This window comes from Girardinichthys multiradiatus, chromosome 19, assembly GCF_021462225.1.
Source record: "Girardinichthys multiradiatus isolate DD_20200921_A chromosome 19, DD_fGirMul_XY1, whole genome shotgun sequence".
In the NCBI taxonomy this organism is placed as follows: Eukaryota; Metazoa; Chordata; class Actinopteri; order Cyprinodontiformes; family Goodeidae; genus Girardinichthys; species Girardinichthys multiradiatus.
Window position 1 is genome coordinate 10,856 of NC_061811.1, and position 18,214 is coordinate 29,069.

At 44.2% G+C, this 18,214-nt stretch overlaps 1 long non-coding RNA gene across 1 annotated transcript; it reads right to left on the bottom strand.

Annotated features, from left to right (window-relative positions):
* Positions 1 to 9,100: 9,100 nt before the first annotated feature.
* On the bottom strand, positions 9,101 to 10,877 carry LOC124855854. The gene is made up of 2 exons (XR_007035168.1): positions 10,847 to 10,877; positions 9,101 to 9,252 (listed from the first exon to the last, which is right to left on the bottom strand). It is a non-coding gene; the product is annotated as an uncharacterized LOC124855854 (long non-coding RNA).
* Between the last annotated feature and the right edge of the window lie 7,337 nt (positions 10,878 to 18,214).

The window sequence follows — 18,214 nt, forward strand, 5'->3', positions numbered from 1 at the left end:
TTGGTTTTTATCCTATAACCTAACCCTAACCCTAACCCTAACCCTAACCCTAACCCTAACCCTAACCCTAACCCTAACCCTAACCCCTAACCCTAACCCTAACCCTAACCCCCTAACCCTAACCCCTAACCCTAACCCTAACCCTAACCCTAACCCCCTAACCCTAACCCTAACCCCCTAACCCTACCCTAACCCTAACCCTAACCCTAACCCTAACCCTCACATTAGGACACACCCACTCACACTTAGCCACACCCACTCCCACTTAGCCACACCCACTCACACTTAGACACACCCACTCACACTTAGACACTCCCACTCACTTTAGGACACACCCACTCACACTTAGACACACCCACTCACACTTAGACACACCCACTCACACTTTCACTCATTATGGACCATTTCAGGAAGGGCTTTCTACCCACCCATGTCAGGTGTCCTTTTACTCAGGGGGACTCCCTGAGCACCAGGAACCACCTCCCAACTCCATAGCACCTTCCTACCCACAGATACAACAACACAAAGGGGCCCCATAATAAAGTACTTATGTCTCCAAATGGAGTCATGTTTGTACTCAAACAACTCGGAATCCCATGCCAAATACAACCACCATGTCCTTGCCTGAATCCCACCTTTCTATCCCAAGTTATGCCCAATCTACAGGTTCTAAAAGGCCTACGGAAACCAACGAAATATATGTCATTCGTACTCACCTACAGTACCCCAATATACTACTTTCATACCTCTACCCCTTACTATAAGCAAATGAAAAATTAAAAGACACTCAAATTTACACAACTTTCACCCCTTCTAGCAGCAAAGAGGAACCACTTGCACACACCATTCCACTGCAGCCACACTCAGGGAGACAAGGCCTTTCCATACATGCCTCACTTGTCATCCTACCACCTACCGTGCCAAAGTTCACAACCCTCGCACACTCCCACAACAGCCTCTCAGGTCCTTCGCACCCAACACCCTTCCTCATAGTGGAGATCAATATCAAAGACAAACACTACAAACTTCATTTTCACATATCTTATAGAGCTCTTCGAGCCCGATCCAACCCTGCTACTCCCAACTCTCTAACACGCTCACTTCAAGAGTTACGGACAAAGGTCACCAAAGGTCAAGTCACCTCAAAACACCTACTTCACCTCTTTTAAACCCAAAACACTCATCTATCACCTCACATGACCCTTTTTACTAAACCTAAGGTCACAGGACTGCTGGCAAACTACCACTAACACTTGCTCATATTCACCCACCCAATCACCCCTTAGGACACACCCACTCACTTCAGGACACACCCACTCACCCACCCACTCACACACTTGGAACCACCCACTCACACTTTGATACACAACACACTCTTAAACACCCACAATCACACCCCACAACACTCTGCCATACACCTCTCACACTTGGCCACGCCCACACTTGCACCCATTTTTCACCATTTCACAAAGGTTCTAGGACCCCGGCATGTCACCCCTCCTTTTACTCAGGGGGACCCCCTGAGCACCAAGAACCAACTCCCAACTCCATACGACCTTCCTACCCAGACTTGGACTTGGCCCCAAAATCAATGGGAGTCTATGGCAGCTATATGAAGGGAGTCACCTAGAGACGCCAAACTTCCTGGGGACCTGGCAGCCCCCCAGGGGAGTATACACACCAACTTTGGTCCATCTACCACTTATACTTTTCGAGTAATTGAGAACGTGCAACTTTTTTCAATCAGTGGGTGTCTATGGCAGCTATGTCAAAGGAAGGGGCTACATCCACCAAATTCACAGGGTACCTGGGTCCCCCCTAGAGGGTGCTACAGCCCAAGTTTCAGCTCCCTAGGACTTTTACTTTTCGAGTTATTGAGAACGTGCAAACTTTTTTTTTGGCTTTCATCCCTTATCCTAACCCTAACCCTAACCCTAACCCTAACCCTAACCCTAACCCTAACCCTAACCCTAACCCTAACCCTAACCCTAACCCTAACCCTAACCCTCTAACCCTAACCCTAACCCTAACCCCTAACCCTAACCCCTAACCCTAACCCTAACCCTAACCCTAACCCATGTCACCTCTCCTTTTACTCAGGGGGACCCCCTGAGCACCAGGAACCACCTCCCAGCTCCATAGCACCTTCCTACCCACAGATACAACAACACAAAGGGGCCCCATAATAAAGTACTTATGTCTCCAAATGGAGTCATGTTTGTACTCAAACAACTCGGCATCCCATGACAAATACAACCACCATGTCCTTGCCTCAATCCCACCTTTCTATCCCAAGTTATGCCCAATCTACAGGTTCTAAAAGGCCTACGGAAACCAACGAAATATATGTCATTCGGACTCACCTACAGTACCCCAATATACTACTTTCATACCTCTACCCCTTACTATAAGCAAATGAAAAATTAAAAGACACTCCAATTTCCACAACTTTCACCCCTTCTAGCAGCAAAGTGGAACCACTTGCACACACCATTCCACTGCAGCCACACTCAGGGAGACAAGGCCTTTCCATACATGCCTCACTTGTCATCCTACCACCTACCGTGCCAAAGTTCACAACCCTCGCACACTCCCACAACAGCCTCTCAGGTCCTTCGCACCCAACACCCTTCTTCATAGTGGAGATCAATATCAAAGACAAACACTACAAACTTCATTTTCACATATCTTATAGAGCTCTTCGAGCCCGATCCAACCCTGCTACTCCCAACTCTCTAACACGCTCACTTCAAGAGTTACGGACAAAGGTCACCAAAGGTCAAGTCACCTCAAAACACCTACTTCACCTCTTTTAAACCCAAAACACTCATCTATCACCTCACATGACCCTTTTTACTAAACCTAAGGTCACAGGACTGCTGGCAAACTACCACTAACACTTGCTCATATTCACCCACCCAATCACCCCTTAGGACACTCCCACTCACTTCAGGACACACCCACTCACCCACCCACTCACACACTTGGAACCACCCACTCACACTTTGATACACAACACACTCTTAAACACCCACAATCACACCCCACAACACCCCACAACACACCTCTCACACTTGGCCACGCCCACACTTGCACCCATTTTTCAACATTTCACAAAGGTTCAAGGACCCCGGCATGTCACCCCTCCTTTTACTCAGGGGGACCCCCTGAGCACCAAGAACCAACTCCCAACTCCATACCACCTTCCTACCCAGACTTGGACTTGGCCCCAAAATCAATGGGAGTCTATGGCAGCTATATGAAGGGAGTCACCTAGAGACGCCAAACTTCCTGGGGACCTGGCAGCCCCCCAGGGGAGTATACACACCAACTTTGGTCCATATGAGCATCATAGTTTTTGAGTTATTCTAAGTGAGCAATTTTTCAAATGAATGGGAGTCTATGGCAGCTATATGAAGGGAGTCACCTAGAGACGCCAAACTTCCTGGAGACCTGGCAGCCCCCCAGGGGAGTATACACACCAAGTTTGGTCCATATGAGCATCATAGTTTTTGAGTTATTCTAAGTGAGCACTTTTTCAAATGAATGGGAGTCTATGGCAGCTATATGAAGGGAGTCACCTAGAGACACCAAACTTTCTGGAGACCTGCGGGGGGCCCAGGGGAGTATACACACCAAGTTTGGTCCATATGAGCATCATAGTTTTTGAGTTATTCTTAGTGAGCAATTTTTCAAATGAATGGGAGTCTATGGCAGCTATGTCAAAGGAAGGTGCTACATCCACCAAATTCACAGGGTCCCTGGGGGCCCCCTAGAGGGTGCTACAGCCCAAGTTTCAGCTCTCTACCACCTTTAGTTTTTCAGTTATTCTTAGTGAGCAAAACCATTTTTTGGTTTTTATCCTATAACCTAACCCTAACCCTAACCCTAACCCTAACCCTAACCCTAACCCTAACCCTAACCCTAACCCTAACCCTAACCCTAACCCTAACCCTAACCCTAACCCTAACCCTAACCCTAACCCCCTAACCCTAACCCTAACCCTAACCCTAACCCCTAACCCTAACCCTAACCCTAACCCTAACCCTAACCCTAACCCATGCCTCACTTGTCATCCTACCACCTACCGTGCCAAAGTTCACAACCCTCGCACACTCCCACAACAGCCTCTCAGGTCCTTCGCACCCAACACCCTTCCTCATAGTGGAGATCAATATCAAAGACAAACACTACAAACTTCATTTTCACATATCTTATAGAGCTCTTCGAGCCCGATCCAACCCTGCTACTCCCAACTCTCTAACACGCTCACTTCAAGAGTTACGGACAAAGGTCACCAAAGGTCAAGTCACCTCAAAACACCTACTTCACCTCTTTTAAACCCAAAACACTCATCTATCACCTCACATGACCCTTTTTACTAAACCTAAGGTCACAGGACTGCTGGCAAACTACCACTAACACTTGGACACTCCCACTCACTTCAGGACACACCCACTCACCCACCCACTCACACACTTGCACTAACCCACTCACACTTGGACACACCAACCCACACTTGGACACTCACAATCACGCACAGGAACGCCTACTGGCCCTCACACACGCCCACAACCGCTTTTCCCACACTTTACCACACTCTAAACACTTGGGACAAAAAGCGACCGATCCTCACACCTCTCAGAAATAGGCCATGTAGGGTGTCTATCTACTCGCCACGAGGAACTGAGCATCTGGGCAAACTCCCAGCCCTGTCGGACCATCCTACGGAGACTTATGTCCTCAGCGACCGATCCTTTTTGCCCAATTTTGGACTATCTCGGGAACCGTAAGTGCTATCGACATGGGGTCTTCACTGGGACGTCCGGAACCCCCCAAAACCCCCCCCTAGACACTGGTTCCATCCCTCTACCACTTTCCGTTCACGAGTTATTTGCCGACTGACCGATCCTCAGGTGGTGTTCTTGCCTTAACCTAACCCTAACCCTAACCCTAACCCTAACCCTAACCCTAACCCTAACCCTAACCCTAACCCTAACCCTAACCCTCTAACCCTAACCCTAACCCTAACCCCTAACCCTAACCCCTAACCCTAACCCTAACCCTAACCCTAACCCATGTCACCTCTCCTTTTACTCAGGGGGACCCCCTGAGCACCAGGAACCACCTCCCAGCTCCATAGCACCTTCCTACCCACAGATACAACAACACAAAGGGGCCCCATAATAAAGTACTTATGTCTCCAAATGGAGTCATGTTTGTACTCAAACAACTCGGCATCCCATGACAAATACAACCACCATGTCCTTGCCTCAATCCCACCTTTCTATCCCAAGTTATGCCCAATCTACAGGTTCTAAAAGGCCTACGGAAACCAACGAAATATATGTCATTCGGACTCACCTACAGTACCCCAATATACTACTTTCATACCTCTACCCCTTACTATAAGCAAATGAAAAATTAAAAGACACTCCAATTTCCACAACTTTCACCCCTTCTAGCAGCAAAGTGGAACCACTTGCACACACCATTCCACTGCAGCCACACTCAGGGAGACAAGGCCTTTCCATACATGCCTCACTTGTCATCCTACCACCTACCGTGCCAAAGTTCACAACCCTCGCACACTCCCACAACAGCCTCTCAGGTCCTTCGCACCCAACACCCTTCTTCATAGTGGAGATCAATATCAAAGACAAACACTACAAACTTCATTTTCACATATCTTATAGAGCTCTTCGAGCCCGATCCAACCCTGCTACTCCCAACTCTCTAACACGCTCACTTCAAGAGTTACGGACAAAGGTCACCAAAGGTCAAGTCACCTCAAAACACCTACTTCACCTCTTTTAAACCCAAAACACTCATCTATCACCTCACATGACCCTTTTTACTAAACCTAAGGTCACAGGACTGCTGGCAAACTACCACTAACACTTGCTCATATTCACCCACCCAATCACCCCTTAGGACACTCCCACTCACTTCAGGACACACCCACTCACCCACCCACTCACACACTTGGAACCACCCACTCACACTTTGATACACAACACACTCTTAAACACCCACAATCACACCCCACAACACCCCACAACACACCTCTCACACTTGGCCACGCCCACACTTGCACCCATTTTTCAACATTTCACAAAGGTTCAAGGACCCCGGCATGTCACCCCTCCTTTTACTCAGGGGGACCCCCTGAGCACCAAGAACCAACTCCCAACTCCATACCACCTTCCTACCCAGACTTGGACTTGGCCCCAAAATCAATGGGAGTCTATGGCAGCTATATGAAGGGAGTCACCTAGAGACGCCAAACTTCCTGGGGACCTGGCAGCCCCCCAGGGGAGTATACACACCAACTTTGGTCCATATGAGCATCATAGTTTTTGAGTTATTCTAAGTGAGCAATTTTTCAAATGAATGGGAGTCTATGGCAGCTATATGAAGGGAGTCACCTAGAGACGCCAAACTTCCTGGAGACCTGGCAGCCCCCCAGGGGAGTATACACACCAAGTTTGGTCCATATGAGCATCATAGTTTTTGAGTTATTCTAAGTGAGCACTTTTTCAAATGAATGGGAGTCTATGGCAGCTATATGAAGGGAGTCACCTAGAGACACCAAACTTTCTGGAGACCTGCGGGGGGCCCAGGGGAGTATACACACCAAGTTTGGTCCATATGAGCATCATAGTTTTTGAGTTATTCTTAGTGAGCAATTTTTCAAATGAATGGGAGTCTATGGCAGCTATGTCAAAGGAAGGTGCTACATCCACCAAATTCACAGGGTCCCTGGGGGCCCCCTAGAGGGTGCTACAGCCCAAGTTTCAGCTCTCTACCACCTTTAGTTTTTCAGTTATTCTTAGTGAGCAAAACCATTTTTTGGTTTTTATCCTATACCCTAACCCTAACCCTAACCCTAACCCTAACCCTAACCCTAACCCTAACCCTAACCCTAACCCTAACCCTAACCCTAACCCTAACCCTAACCCCTAACCCTAACCCTAACCCTAACCCTAACCCTAACCCTAACCCCCTAACCCTAACCCTAACCCTAACCCTAACCCCTAACCCTAACCCTAACCCTAACCCTAACCCTAACCCATGCCTCACTTGTCATCCTACCACCTACCGTGCCAAAGTTCACAACCCTCGCACACTCCCACAACAGCCTCTCAGGTCCTTCGCACCCAACACCCTTCCTCATAGTGGAGATCAATATCAAAGACAAACACTACAAACTTCATTTTCACATATCTTATAGAGCTCTTCGAGCCCGATCCAACCCTGCTACTCCCAACTCTCTAACACGCTCACTTCAAGAGTTACGGACAAAGGTCACCAAAGGTCAAGTCACCTCAAAACACCTACTTCACCTCTTTTAAACCCAAAACACTCATCTATCACCTCACATGACCCTTTTTACTAAACCTAAGGTCACAGGACTGCTGGCAAACTACCACTAACACTTGGACACTCCCACTCACTTCAGGACACACCCACTCACCCACCCACTCACACACTTGCACTAACCCACTCACACTTGGACACACCAACCCACACTTGGACACTCACAATCACGCACAGGAACGCCTACTGGCCCTCACACACGCCCACAACCGCTTTTCCCACACTTTACCACACTCTAAACACTTGGGACAAAAAGCGACCGATCCTCACACCTCTCAGAAATAGGCCATGTAGGGTGTCTATCTACTCGCCACGAGGAACTGAGCATCTGGGCAAACTCCCAGCCCTGTCGGACCATCCTACGGAGACTTATGTCCTCAGCGACCGATCCTTTTTGCCCAATTTTGGACTATCTCGGGAACCGTAAGTGCTATCGACATGGGGTCTTCACTGGGACGTCCGGAACCCCCCAAAACCCCCCCCTAGACACTGGTTCCATCCCTCTACCACTTTCCGTTCACGAGTTATTTGCCGACTGACCGATCCTCAGGTGGTGTTCTTGCCTTAACCTAACCCTAACCCTACCCTAACCCTAACCCTAACCCTAACCCTAACCCTAACCCCTAACCCTAACCCCTAACCCTAACCCTAACCCCTAACCCTAACCCTAACCCTAACCCTAACCCCTAACCCTAACCCTAACCCTAACCCCCTAACCCTAACCCTAACCTCTTTTCCCTCAGGTCTTGCCTTGAGGGAGTAGAGGGGGGCAGAGTAACGGCCCGATCCGGCGGGGGAGAATGCAGCCCGTTCAGGCGGTTCTCCCTGACCTCTGTCCTCCTCGACTTACTCTTCTCTTCCCCTTTTCTTTTTTATGTGTAATCCTTAATAATCCCTTGAGTTTCATACCCTTAATGCTTGTTCTTGCCTAACACCTAAATTCACTGGGTGTTTTAATGCCTAAACTTAAAAATTTGGCTTATTGTATTTTGGGCTTGATACCTAAAACCTAAAATTATTGAGTTTGTGTTTGATTAATAATTTTTTATATAATATTTAATATATATTTGTTTATATACTTTTTATCTTTCAATTTATGGCCTACCCTGATGTCTTACCCTAAACCTAAGGTTTCAGGGTTATTGCCTAAAACCTAAATTCACTGGGTGTTTTAATGCCTAAACTTAAAAGTTTGGCTTATTGTATTTTGGGGCTTGATGCCTAAAAACCTAAAATTATTGAGTTTGTGTCTGATTAATAATTTTTATATAATTTTCTTAATATATATTTGTTTATATAGTGATAAATGGCCGAAACACTCAATGACCCAGAGGTCCACTACTGATGATGTGTCTACTCCTTTAATGTTTAATCTCTAACCATTCAATATTTCATATTAAATGTTTACCATTTATGGTTCAACTATAGGCGTTTTTAACTTAATTTTGCTTCAATCCTGAGCTATTCTTCAATTTCATGTTTTCGACTGCTGTTCTTCTTTTCCTCACTACTGATTTTTCTGTATTTTACACTGGGAAATAGAATCTTTCCACAATTTTAGTCTTTCAGTAACCAGCCTTTCAGGACTTATCTTACAGTGGGATTAGGACCTCAGCATTTATTTAGTAAGTTAGCTTGTTTGAAGGAGAGCTTATACAGCCTTAGCATGTTATACAACTCTGACTTTAGCTCTTTATTATTATTATTATTATTACTATTATTACTACTATTTCCTCTGCTTGGGTGCGTCCAAGGACATGAGAGCTGCGGACGGCGTGCGACGGCCAGTGCATTACCTTTGACTTTCCAGTTTCAACCACTCAGTCGCTGGACGAGTTGGGGAGAGTCACCGAGAGAGAAAAATTGCCTAACCTAGCCAGCGCCTTTCGGACGAGCGGGCTCTCTTACATTCCAGTGGTCGTACCTGAGTTCTCTTGGTTAATTCAGCTCCCTTTTATAGCTTCATAGGTAGTGGGAGCAAGGCCCTTTGTGCCTGTTGGACAGCATCTCACCTTAATCTTAGTGGTGCAGGCTGAACACTCCAGGTAGCTCTTAATCTTTACTCTTTGTTTTTATCAATTTTTAACTGCACAGTTTATGTTGTACAGCCACAATAGAACATAGTGCTCTTTTCAGTTGACTATAGGGATCATGTACTAGGTACATAACTCACACTTAGCTGTTTTCTCACCTTTTGACATTTGTGACCTTACTGGGTTTGTTAATGATGATAATATTGATCCAAATACTAGTAATAGTATACTACTCATTGGAAGGAGTTTAGTGATTTTTACTGGTAGGTTTTTCACCCTTTCCTCACCTCTTTTCCCTCAGGTCTTGCCTTGAGGGAGTAGAGGGGGGCAGAGTAACGGCCCGATCCGGCGGGGGAGAATGCAGCCCGTTCAGGCGGTTCTCCCTGACCTCTGTCCTCCTCGACTTACTCTTCTCTTCCCCTTTTCTTTTTTATGTGTAATCCTTAATAATCCCTTGAGTTTCATACCCTTAATGCTTGTTCTTGCCTAACACCTAAATTCACTGGGTGTTTTAATGCCTAAACTTAAAAATTTGGCTTATTGTATTTTGGGCTTGATACCTAAAACCTAAAATTATTGAGTTTGTGTTTGATTAATAATTTTTTATATAATATTTAATATATATTTGTTTATATACTTTTTATCTTTCAATTTATGGCCTACCCTGATGTCTTACCCTAAACCTAAGGTTTCAGGGTTATTGCCTAAAACCTAAATTCACTGGGTGTTTTAATGCCTAAACTTAAAAGTTTGGCTTATTGTATTTTGGGGCTTGATGCCTAAAAACCTAAAATTATTGAGTTTGTGTCTGATTAATAATTTTTATATAATTTTCTTAATATATATTTGTTTATATAGTGATAAATGGCCGAAACACTCAATGACCCAGAGGTCCACTACTGATGATGTGTCTACTCCTTTAATGTTTAATCTCTAACCATTCAATATTTCATATTAAATGTTTACCATTTATGGTTCAACTATAGGCGTTTTTAACTTAATTTTGCTTCAATCCTGAGCTATTCTTCAATTTCATGTTTTCGACTGCTGTTCTTCTTTTCCTCACTACTGATTTTTCTGTATTTTACACTGGGAAATAGAATCTTTCCACAATTTTAGTCTTTCAGTAACCAGCCTTTCAGGACTTATCTTACAGTGGGATTAGGACCTCAGCATTTATTTAGTAAGTTAGCTTGTTTGAAGGAGAGCTTATACAGCCTTAGCATGTTATACAACTCTGACTTTAGCTCTTTATTATTATTATTATTATTATTACTATTATTACTACTATTTCCTCTGCTTGGGTGCGGCCAAGGACATGAGAGCTGCGGACGGCGTGCGACGGCCAGTGCATTACCTTTGACTTTCCAGTTTCAACCACTCAGTCGCTGGACGAGTTGGGGAGAGTCACCGAGAGAGAAAAATTGCCTAACCCTAACCCCTAACCCTAACCCTAACCCTAACCCTAACCCCTAAATTTATGGCCTAGCCCTGATGTCTTACCCTAAACCTAAGGTCTCAGGGTAGTTGCCTAAAACCTAAATTCACTGGAATTATTTATTACACCTGAACACCTGGGTTTAACCCTAACTTACAAGCCTGTTAAAAGCTTGATTCATGCTTTATTTCACACCTGGTGGGTTTGCTTACTTTAAAAGTTTTCTTACTTTAGTTTGACCTATACACCTGATATTTCCCATCTCAGCTTTTCTCTTTTTATATTTCTGTTCATGTTTCTACTGTACAGATGGTTTACACCTGGTTAAGTCCACTTCATCTTGCAAAAATAAAAGTCCGTTTTTCACTTACCCAGCATGCATTGCGCATGCTGTCAACTTCGTTTTTTTAAAGATTAATTCATTTTTAAAAAACCTACTATGGTCTCTCTGAACCCTTATACTTTATATAATTGAGCTCAGGTGGCCTTACTCTATCACACCAAGGAGACTAATTAGGTCTTGAAGTGTAACAATTGCTGTCACCAGGACTGAACTGGCTAGCTGGCTTAGTGACCACTGGGCCGTTTCTGAGTTTTCATTCAAGAAGCAGGTCTGAATTCACACCTTTCTGGTAAGTTTTCTCACCTTGTTAAAGTGGTTGTGAACTGTTATGGTCCATCAACTGAGCATTCCAGAGGTTATGCGGTGTATGAAACGCTGGAAAAGCTGCTCAAAATTGAACTGGCATCTGGGGTGCCTGGATGGTGACAGTTTGCTGTTGCCATTTTAGGTTGCCCCTCCTGGAGGCTGGCAGGATGGTCACAGTTTGCTGTGGCTGATCCTGTTTGTCCTTTGGGGCCATCAATTTGAGCTCTTTCTACCGCAATTTACAAAATTAAACAGAAAGTGGTGTTTGCCAATCCTCTTGTGAAAATCAGTGATATTCACTCTAAAACCGATTTTCAACTTTAACTATTACACTTGTGCAAAACTGCAGATTGCTATGGTTGTTCCTGTAAACCTCAGTGATGTTCACTCTACAAACCGATTTGCAACTTTAACTATTAACCCTGTGTAAAACTGCAGATTGTTGTGACTATTCCTCATTTTGTGCTATTTTCACCAAACTTTAGAGAAACTAAGACAAAGATCTGTGTTATAATGGTGTTTGCCAATCCTCTTGTACAAAACAGTAATGTTCACTCTAAAACCGATTTTCAAACTTAACCCGGTACAAAACTGCAGATTGCTATGACTGTTCCTGAAAATAACAGTGATGTTCACTCTAAAACCGATTTTCAAACTTAACCCGGTACAAAACTGCAGATTGCTATGACTGTTCCTGAAAATAACAGTGATGTTCACTCTAAAACCGATCTTCAAACTTAAACCGGTACAAAACTGCAGATTGCTGTGACTGTTCCTGAAAATAACAGTGATGTTCACTCTAAAACCGATCTTCAAACTTAAACCGGTACAAAACTGCAGATTGCTGTGACTGTTCCTGAAAACACAAGTGATGTTCGCTCTACAACCGACCTTCAAATTTACCTGTTAAGATTATGCAAAACCTAATTTATATGACACACACCAAGACTTGATCAATCTTGGCTGGGCCTTCCTCGGGTTAGAGTGTATAGTGATAAATGGCCGAAACACTCAATGACACCCGAGGTCCACTACTGATGATGTGTCTAATCCTTTAATGTTTAATCCCTAACCATTCAATATTTAATATTAAATGTTTACCATTTATGGTTCAACTATAGGCGTTTTTAACTTAATTTTACTTCAATCCTGAGCTATTCTTCATTTTCATGTTTTAGACTGCTGTTCTTCTTTTCCTCACTACTGATTTTTCTGTATTTTACACTGTAAAATAGAATCTTTCCACAATTTTAGTTTTTCAGTAACCAGCCTTTCAGGACTTATCTTACAGTGGGATTAGGACCTCAGCATTTATTTAGTAAGTTAGCTTGTTTGAAGGAGAGCTTATACAGCCTTAGCATGTTATACAACTCTGACTTTAGCTCTTTATTATTATTATTATTATTATTATTACTATTATTACTACTATTTCCTCTGCTTGGGTGCGGCCAAGGACATGAGAGCTGCGGACGGCGTGCGACGGCCAGTGCATTACCTTTGACTTTCCAGTTTCAACCACTCAGTCGCTGGACGAGTTGGGGAGAGTCACCGAGAGAGAAAAATTGCCTAACCCTAACCCTAACCCTAACCCTAACCTCCCTTCTCCTACGGGAGGAGGAATCAGTTCCCCTATCCTAACCCTAACCGCAGCAGAGGCACCGGTAATCAGCAGCGACAACCCCGCCCCTCCCTCCGGGCGCAACAGTTTCGCACAACAAACGCACCATCTCAACGGTACGTACGACCACACCCGACCCAACGCTCCAACATGCCACATAAACCACCGCAGTCTGATGACCCGAACTTTGGTGACAAAGTCAGATCCTGGCACAGACTAATTAAAGCTCAGCATCACCTTGAGAATGTATCTGATCTTTATAATGATCCGCCAGCCATTAAACGGATCACTGCACACTTAGCTGAAGTAATAAAACCAGCCCATTCTAATGACAGAACCAGACTCTTAATAGACGGCAATGCCAGAAATTGGGCTCATAACACTATGATCATCCTCAGAGAACATTATGATGACACCATTAAACTTGAAAAACATAGATTGCTACAGTTTGGTGAGGAAGATCTTCTGGCTCCATTTGAAATAGCTACAAAATGGGCCAGACGAGCGTTGGGCAAAAGACTGAAAAATGAGACATTGGAGCGGGCCCAACTTAGATTGCTGGAGGAGACTCCCTCCACCCCGGGCTCGTCCTCATCCTCTTCTTCCTCCTCATCATCCCCCTCGGCACCTGCCATTCGACGGCCCCAGCCTGCAGAAGGAGGAGAAAACTCAGAGACAACATTACATTCCACTCCTGAACGCACACAACCAACGCCGCCTCCCCCCTCTTCCCATCCCGTCATGACAACCACTGCCACCATGACGGAGCCACTCAGCAGCGGTTGGTCTCCCTCATCACAAGAGGACGACATTGTGGCTTTACCACCATCTCCGCGGGCGACATCACCTGCTTTCGACAGCCCAGCTCGGCAGCAGAGCCCCCCTCCTCCACGAGAGCAGAGAACAAGAGTCATCAATCAAAGGAGTCAACCACTGGTCCCGATGACATCACTGGCAACTCCCCTCCCTCCTCCAGCTCGTGCCCAACCCGGCACAGCACCTCTCACCTCTCGGGACAGAGCAATGCTTATCTTCGCAGACCTCCTAGAAGAAGAGGCAAGGAGACATCCAGCTTCAGCCTCTCCTTCACAAGTTTCAGTCCGCTCTGGTCCAGACCTTCTGGGGCCGGCTCGGAGGCCACGTGTAATGAAAATGGGCCCCATCCTTCGCCGCAGACTGGAGGCCAGCACTCAGAGGCGTCTCCCCTTCCGGCTCAAGCCCAGAAGGGCGACCTCCACACTCAGCTCATCCACCACTACACCTTCTGATCAGGTAAACGCTCCTGCAAGACACATGAACACTTTTTATAAATCACGTGACTGGGCACTGAGCCTGAAGCAGAAATATGTTATCTTGGGCGACTCTAATGTGTCCAAGTTCCCAGTCCTGGACCACCCCGAGCTGCAGGTGGACAGCTACCCCGGAGCCAAGTGGAAGCACGTCACCCGACTGTTCCAAAAAGCACCACGAATGGAGCAGGTGGAGAGACTGATCCTTTCCTTTGGTATCAACGACAGATCCTAGAGGGACAAAAAGCTGGTTGTGGGACAGATGATGGCGGCCCTTTTGACAGCCAAAAATAAATGCCCAAATGCTGAGATCTTTGTTCCCAGAATTAACTTTTCCTCCTCCCTTCCTTACAGAGAGCAGGTAATTCTTACACACCTTAACAACCACATTGCTCACATGGCCAACCACATTCCTGAACTGCAGCAGAAGGACTTTAAGCTGACCAAGGACCATGTCCACTGGACCAGGGCTACGGCGGCACGCATTCTGCAATCCTGGTGTGAGTGGTTAAAATAAAGAGCCCTAAGAGCCTGCAACAGAAGGATGGGCATGGTATTGTAAATAACAATGTTTGTAACTTATCTAAAAACTTTATTCTTTCCAATGCACAGTGTTCCCTATTAAATAGAGGTTTAACTTTTATCCCCACACAGGGTTATAATAATTATAATAAAATTAGATTTCAAACTAGATATGACATTCAAAAATACCGTAGAAGAATTAAGCTAGCCATTTACTATCAGGGGGATGTAGATAATAATGTAAATAGGAATAATACCAAACCTTTCATGCCTGAATCGGACTGGTCTCCTCCAATGGGCACTCTCCCTCCTGAGGTTGGTCAACTGATTGATAAAGACCTCCGTTATTTTGACAAAAAATTCAGGATTAAGGACACCAAACATAACCTAAGTTTAGAAGAAACTAAAGCACTTAAAGAACTTATAGAAAATAAACATTGTTATTAAACCAGCTGATAAAGGCAGTTCTATTGTCATCATGGACAGAGAACAATACATATGGGAAGGTAATAGACAATTACTAGATACCACATATTATACTAAACTAAATGAACCTATTTTTTATGAGACTATCCCCATAGTAATGAAAATAATAGACAATCTATATAAGAAAAAATTCATTAATGCTAAACAGAGGAATTATATTAGGGGCTCCTCAGAACCCAGAGCCAGACGGTTCTACTTATTGCCTAAAATTCACAAGGAGCCTGCAAAATGGAGCAAGCCACATGAAATCCCTCCTGGAAGGCCCATAGTGTCTGACTGTAGCAGCGAGACCTACGGCACAGCAGAATTTATTGAATATTATTTAAACCCACTATCTATAAAACATACCAGTTATATCAAAGACACTTATGATTTTGTTGAAAAAATCAAGCAAGTCCACTTACCTGAGGAGTCCTTTTTATTTACTATAGACATCGATAGTCTATACACCAATATAGATATTACAGAGGGCATTAATTCAATAAAAAACATATTTCACAAATACCCAGACAGTCGAAGGCCTGATAAGGAACTACTCCAATTGCTCGAGATCAATTTAAAGAGGAATGATTTTGAATTTAACGGCCAGTTTTACCTCCAAATTAAAGGTACAACTATGGGGAAGAAATTTGCGCCGTCCTATGCCAATATCTTTATACAGAGTGGGAAACAGAAGCTCTAAATAAATGTAAAAAAAAACCTTATATTATTATAGATACCTGGATGACATCTGGGGGGTCTGGACCCATTCCGGGGAGGATTTCCAGGAATTCCTTTAAACATTAAACACACATAATGCATCCATTAAGCTCAAGTCCACCACCAGCGTTAAAGCAGTGGACTTCCTGGACACCACCACTTACAAAGGCTTACACTTCAGCACCACACACAGATTGGACGTAAAAGTCTATTTCAAACCCACAGATACACATGCTCTACTATTCAAGACCAGTTATCATCCGAAACACACATATGCAGGCCTCATCAAATCACAATTACTTCGCTTCCACAGAATCTGCACTCAGACAGCAGACTTTCAAGAGGCCACTAAGACACTGTTTCAAGCCCTATCACATAGAAGATATTCCAGGTCTTTCTTAAGGAAGTGTAAGGCATCCTTCTTAGAGTCCAGACCCCTTGATATATCCCCTATGCTTCCCCTTATAACCACTTATTCCACCTCGGCAGGCCAACTAATGTATAATATAAAGCAACACTTTAATAAATTCCAATCGGATACCTCCCTCCTAAAGAATTACAGAATCATTGCAGCATACAGGAGGAACAAAAACTTAAAAGACTTCCTGGTACATGCTGAGATAAAACCACTACAGAAACCCAAGGTCAAAGGTCAAGGGGACTTCTTTAAACAACTACAATGGGTACAAAACCAATTCAATAATACTATTTATGAAACCAATTGCAAAGGGAATCCCAAAACTAAGAATTGTATCTATTTAATTACCTGTAAAACTTGTGGTATTTGTTATGTTGGGGAGACGGGTAACACCATCCTAACCCGCTTTACCCAGCACAGATACAATATTATAAAAAATAAGAACGTACACATACCATTGGTACAACATTTTATAGCCCATGGGTGGGAAGCCTTAACAGCCACCGTCCTGCAGTCCAACCCTACCTGGTCCGCAGCCCAGCGCAGGAGGGCTGAAAGGATTTGGATCTCCAGATTAGAGACTACTATTCCAGGCAGACTCAATGAGAGGTAGAGCACACGGGGGGACTCCCAGCAGGAGTGCCTGTGCACAAAAGGTTCTGTCGCCTTTGGCGACAGAACGTTTCTATTTCAGAATCCCTAACCCTAACACTTTTAGAGTTATTCCATCAAAGGCAAACCCTAACATCACATGACTCATGTGTAAACTAAAAAAACACTTTAGGGGGAAATGCATGTAAAGAATGGATGTACTGACCAGAGTGATGTATTAATGGAGGGGTTATTTCACCATTGCATGATCTTGGGACAACTTGGCAATACTGATTGTATTTTGAACATACATGACGTAACTGGAGTAACTCTGACTACTTAAATCACTTTGTTTAAACTAGAATGTGCCCAGAGGTCAACAGATCAAAGCCTGCTGAGTTTTCTTTCCAATAAGAAGCGTAGCTGGTCACTAGATGGCAGCATAGGATCATTGATGGAAAAAAGAGGGAACAATATTCAGCCCAAACCAGGATGAAAAAACCCCTAAATAATACCTGACTGTTTCACCTGCTAAATGATATCTATTTTATTACACTGCATCGGATAACTTATTCAGATTGCATATTCTAATTGATTGAATATGAATCTGCCTAACTAGTGCCCAACTGGTGCTAGAGGTTTCTAGTTTACTGGGTACCAGTTCTTTAGTGTTTTCACCAACACAGACACTGGCTTTGGCCTCTAAACACCAGTGTTTACAACTGCTGGAAAAGAAGCAGCCAATCAAAACCTTGTGAGCGTCCTGCTTAAAACTTCGGAGTTTAGTTTCATTTTGGATTGATAAAATATAAAGAAACAATAAACTGTAAAAACACATTGGTCATAAGTAATAGAATATCAGATTAAATTCAGAATAACAGAAGATGACTGTCTCTTATCTTCATGCAGTTTATTTTGAAATCAAATGTCAAGGAGTTTGAGTTGGTCAATGTTCTGCTTAGTTAACTATTTTCCCTTGAATCCATAAACATAATTTCTGACTCAGATCTTTAACACTGTTGGTCCTTTAATATCTCCAGGTGGTTTTAATAAATCCATCTCTAAAGTTTTTGAACTTCGGTTTTCCAGCT